Genomic DNA, 6029 nt, shown 5'->3' with positions numbered 1-6029 from the left:
GGAAAGGAGGTAAAGGTTAGTAACAATTGTCAACATCGTTGAGTCCTTCCTGTGACCAAAACCAAACCAAACGATCTGATCTTTCAGTTAGCAGCCAAGCGCTTAAACATTTGCCCACCAGGGCTCCTTTGTAATTAAACCCGTCGCTGTCAAGTGGATTCTGACTCACAGCGACCCTATAGGACAGAGTAGAACTGCCCCATAGAGTTTCCAAGGAGCACCTGGTGGATTTGAACTGCTGACCTTTTGGTTAGCAGCCGTAGCTCTTAACCACTGTGCCGCAAGGGTTTTACAAAAAAGGAAACAGAGTCAGATAGGTTAAGTAATATGCCCAGGTCACACAGCTGGGGTGCCGTCTCTCTAACTCCATATCTCACGCTCTGAGCCTTAGCTGGCCGTGATTCTCCTTCTTGGGAAAATAGGAACAAAGTCACCTCTGAAGAGAAGAGGAAGAGGAAGAATATGAGGGGGAGAGGAGGACTGGGGAAGAGTGAGCTGCAGACGTTAGGGAGCACGGTCAGGTGGCCTTTGTGAGGAGCACAGGGCCTCCAGAGGAACCCAAGCCTGCTGGGCAGGAGTGTCAGCTTACGGCCAGCTATAGGCTCCGAGGGCAAATCAAGGAGGTGCGGCAGCTACATGTATTCTGCCTTGGCTATCAGCAAGACTCTTTGTTGCAAGTGACAGAAAACCTATTTAAACCAGCTCGACAGAAGAATAAACATCGGCTTATGTAACTGAAAATTGCACAGTAGATGGCTTCAGGCAAGGCTGTGTCCAGGTGCTCAAACAATGTTTTTCCTCTGTGTTGGCTTCTTTCTCGGGCAGGCACTCTTTAAGAAAGATGGCAGCCAGCAGCTCCAGGCTTGTGTTCAATGCCCGCGGCAACTCCAGTGGAAAGAAATGCCTCTCTCTCAAGAATTCCAAGAGAAGTTTTCAGACTGAGTTGTATTGGCTCTGTCTAACTTAGCTTGAGTCATGTGCCCATCCCTGAACCAGGGGCTGTGGCCAGGGGGATGAGACACTCTGATTGGCCAGGCCTGGATCACAGGCTGGCGCGTTCATGCAGCCAAGGTCAGCCCCACCCAAACTACATGGGCTAATAAGTTGGGGAGGGTGAAGTGTGGCTCTCTGAGAAACTTCTAGAAGAAAGTGGTATGTATACTGAGAAGGCAAAAACATCAAATGTCCTCTACAAAGATTTTCCACTAAATGAGAATCTCTCATATTGTCTACTCTTTTCTGTTGTAACCATCCCCACACAAGCCATTGTAATTCTGGAAGTAGCCCCTGAATGAGCTCTTTTCCTTTCAATCCCTCATAAACCTATAGGCAGCAGGATCTCCTAGAAGGGCTACTCAGGGGTTTTTCCCCTTTTAACAATGTTTTCTTCTTTGATTACAAAGTAATACGTAAGCATATTGGAAAATACAAAGAAAAAAAAAAAAAAACACTTGCCCATAATCCCACGCGTACAGGGAGCCATATTTCCTTCAGTCTTTTTTCTATGCATGAGAGATGCTTTTTAGATAGTGTCTTAGCTTCGTAGTGCTGCTGTAACAGAAATACCGTAAGTGGTGGCTTTAAAGAACAGACATTTGTTTTCTCACAGTTCTGGAGGCCTAAAGTCTAAGTCAGGGTTTTGGCCCAGTAGAGTCCTTCCCCGCTGGTAGCCTCAGGCGTTCCTTGTTTCCTTGGCCATCACCTTCCCTGTTGTGGTATCTTTGTGTCTAATTTGCTCTTTTTAAACTCAGAAGTGATTAGATTTAGAAACCACCCTACTCGGTTATGATCTAATTAATACAATGAAGAAAACACTATATCCAAACAGGATTACATTCACAGGTACAGGGGTTAAGATTCCAACATATATTTTTGGGGGGACACGGTCCGTAACCTATAATTAAGCTCATTATATGTGTACAATTGTATGTGCTGCCTTTTCACTTGAGTAAAATCTCTTTGTAACAACCTCTGTGACTTAAGAGGATGGGGCAGTGGGCCATGTGCCCAGCCGGTGGCCAGGAGTTATGGGTGCAGGGATGGCAGACCCTACCAGGACCATGACCCATAAACCTGGAACCAACCCATTGCCAAACCCGAGCCTGTCATCTTTACGGAAGCAGGCTGTCACATCTTTCTCCCCCAGAGCAGCAGGTGGGTTTGAACAGCCAGCCTGTCAGTTAGCAGCCGAGTGCTTAACCACGGCACTACGAAGGCTCCTTCCAGGATGGATAAGGTGGGAAATAGTAGTTCCCCAGATGAAAGAGGTGACTGTGTTTTATGCAGACCAAAGAAGAACGGTCAGCTGTAGTCAGTTGCCACTGTGAGGACAAAAACAAATTGAAAATGCTGTTGTTTTTGTTGTCAGGTGCCATCAAGACGGTTCTGACTCAGAGCGACCCTATTACAACAGGATGAAACGCTGCCCAGGCCTTCACCATCCTCACAATTGTTGTCATGGTTAAGCCCGTTGTTGCCGCCACTGTGTCAATCCATTTTGTTGAGGCTCTTTCTTTGTTTCACTGACCCTGGGGCCTTGGTGGTGAACTGGTTAAGAGCTAGGCTGCTCACCAAAAGGGTGGCAGTTCGAATCCACTAGCCACTCCTTGGAAACCCTGTGGAACAGGTCTACTCTGCCCTATGGGGTCGCTATGAGTCAGAATCCACTCGACGGCAACGGGTCTGGTTTTTTTTTTTTTTTAAATTGAAAATAAGAGGTTTTAATTCTCCCGGTTGAAAATAGGAGAAGCGGCTCCCCTCCTCCCCTGTTCTTTCAGAATTCACTTTAGATAACTTGTGATGGTAAAATCTTTATCTTTCTGAAAAGTATGTAAATCAAGGATGTTTCCTCAAAGACCTGGGTGCCCTCTCTTTTGAAATGTAATCATCAAGGAAGCTTTCACCCCCAACCTCCCAGTATCCAGGAAGGACATTAGCATAACTTCAGGCGTTCTGCTATAAAGATACGGAAATTTAGCAATTTTCTCTTCAACACGAAAGTAGTGGTTGTATCCACTCAGCTCCATAAAGGATAAGATTTCTTTGTCTTTGCAAGCTCTTTAGTGGGTTGACTGCTTGTGGCGCATCCCTTTCTGGCTTAGTGCTTATTCAGTGATAAAACTCTTCTCTCTCTGCTATTGTTGTGCAGAGGTTTTCTGGGTTGGGAGTAGGTTTCTTTGCATGTATTAACTCATAGGTACCTTACCATCCCCATTTTACAGATTGTGAAACTGAGGCCCAGAGAGATTGATGACTTGCTCTAGGTCACACAGCTAGCAAGTGGCGGGACTGGGATGTGAACCCAGGCATGCCAACTGCAGGGCCTACGCTGTTCAGTCTCGTCAAGAAAGTTTAAGAAAACCAGAGTGAACTGTATCTGAAGCCGGGAAGTTGGGCAACTGTCAGGGAGTTTTTCTTTCTTCAGGTCATAACTGTTGAGCCTTGAACAAACCGTTTGAGAGAGACGCCAAGCCAACTCCCCATCAGACGTGTAGGAACAGAAGCAATCGATCACGGAAGCCTCGCAATTGTAGCTTGACTGCTCGTGAGCTTCTCCAACCCGAGGTGTGGTGGCTGCTCCCCTCTGCTGTCTTCCTGCTCTTCTCTTTCCTGAATTCACCCTGTCTGGGCAACATGCTAATGAGCTACCCAGGAAGGTCAGAACTGCTGATAGTTTCTTAGAGAAACCCATGCACTCTATAGGAGAGCTGAGACTGGCAAATAAACCCAACGGCAGGAGCCGTGCTGGTTTGCCGAGTGGCATTGGGGTAATTCAGTTCTGGGTGCTGTCGGGCTGCCACTACCACCTCCACAAGTAGAACTAATAAAACAATTGCAAAGCACTTATGTATATTTTTTCATGAGGCTTTGATGGCTCCATAGTGGAATTCTCTCCTTCCGTGCAGGAGACCCGGGTTCGATTCCGGGCCAATGTACCTCATGCACAGTCACCATCCATCTGTCATGTTGCTATGATGCTTAACAGGTTTCACCGTAGCTTCCAGACTAGGATAGAATACAAAGAAAGGCCTGGCGATCTACTTCCAAAAATCAGCTAATGAAAAACCCTATAGACCACAGTGGTCTGATCCCCAAGCCATCGTGAGGCTGGCACAGGACCAGGCAGGGTGTCATTCCACTGTGCATGGGGTCACCATGCATCAGGGGCCAGCTCGATGGCGGCAAGCAACCACCACGATAGGTTTTTCAAGGTATTCAGACGAAAGCAGCGGTACGAGAGGTAGAGAGCGCGCTGCTCCGTACTCTGCTGCCGCCACAGGAGAGGATGACCGGATGGTGCCGTTTCTGATGCTGAATACGGCAACACCTGGCCTCGTTTAAAGACAGGTCTGCTGAGCTCTTCCTGCGTTGGGCAAATGGAGAGAAATTAACAACGCCATCACAACAGGCCCACAATCTAAACCTGCAAGACCTGTTTACTCTATTTCTATTTTTTAATTGTTTTTTATTGTGCTTTAGATGAAGGTTTACAAATTAGTTTCTCATGAAACAATCAATACACACATTGTTTTGTGACATTGGTTGCCAACCCCACGACATGTCAACACTCTCCCCTTCTCGACCTTGGGCTCCCCATTATCAGCTTTCCTGGCGCCTCATGCCTGCTTGAACTTGCCCCTGGGTTGGTGTGTCTCTTTAGTCTTCATTTACTTTATTTTTAATTCAGCAGCAAATTGAGAGTTGCAAAAACGCCAGCGATGAGGATTTTGACTTTAAGAGCCACAAAACTCTTCTGAAGCGAAGTCAGGGAAGGTGGGGAAACAAAGTTACAGAGATACAAAGCTCCTTGTTGACTTCTGTGACATGAAACTCATACCCCTTTTGCTTTTTTCTGATCATGGGCGCGTCGCCTGTGTGGCAGAGAAATCTTTGTTGTGTCCTGACATGGGGAGTTTGGGGTTGTTTGTTACTGCAGCAGAACTGGGCCGGATCCAAAAGTCCTGTCTCTGAAGGGTCATTTGAGCAGAAACCCAAAGGAAGTGGGGGAGCAAGCCAGGGAAGTATCTGCAGGCAGAGGGAACAGCCAGTGCAAAGGCCCTGAGGCAGGAGCGTGCCTGGTATATATGAGGAACAGCAAGGAGGCCAATGTGGCTGGAGCAGCAGGAAGAGGAGGAGGGTGTTAGGAGGTGCATGTGGTGGGGAGGGAGGACAGGAATGTAGGACACTGTAAGGTCAATAGTATTGATTATTGGTATTTTGGGGAGTGGGGTGGCCTACAAGCCAATCAACACACCCCTTCTTCTGGACCTGCTTGTAATGCTGCCTTTAAAAGATATTAAGGAAGAGAAGCAATGGCTGGTGCCCACCCCCCAATCCAGACAATGGGCTGGAGCATCCTGTGAAACCCTCCTCCAAGACATCAGGACTGTGCCCTTTCTGCCCCCTTCCCCTCCCACCCCCCAGTCTACCTGGGGTCCCGGGAGGCTCTCCTCCCCGCTGTGGGGGAGACTCTAGCCAGCTTCCTGTTTCGTTGCCAAGTCCTCAGTTGTTGGGGCCCCCAAGCAGATTCCAATCGCCCCCCCCCCCGCATCTGTCAGTTGCATGTGCCTCCTGGGGCTGTTCCATTTGTGGGAGCAGCTGTTCAGCTGATTTTCTTTCTCTATTTACTTCTCCAGTAAACAACCGGGGCCAAGGCAGGGTTTGGCTGTGCTTTCACAGCTCCTGCTGCCTGTGTCAATATCTAATGGGGTAGAGAAGAGATAACGGTGGTGAAATGCGGGCCCCGTGATCCCAGCGGAACATGTGGGAGGCTCTGGAGTCTCCACGCAGAAGCCCATGTCTGTGCTGGAGGCACTGGGCACCAGACCGGCATCTGGTCCTTCTGCTGCTAACAGCACCCGATGGCCTTTGGGGACTGTCCCCTTTTCTCTGTCCAGGGGATTCAAAGTCGGCCTGAAGTCCTTCCCTGTGCCTCCAGGAATAGCTACAGGACCAGGGCCTGGCCACTGGACTCATTCTATGCCCTGGCCTTTGTGATTGGTTCCATGGTGATCACGTGACCAGGAATA

This window comes from Trichechus manatus, unplaced genomic scaffold (genome assembly GCF_000243295.1).
Source record: "Trichechus manatus latirostris isolate Lorelei unplaced genomic scaffold, TriManLat1.0 scaffold00008, whole genome shotgun sequence".
NCBI classification, from domain to species: Eukaryota; Metazoa; Chordata; class Mammalia; order Sirenia; family Trichechidae; genus Trichechus; species Trichechus manatus.
The sequence above is the reverse complement of the archived record's forward strand: the minus strand, read 5'-3'. Positions refer to the sequence as shown.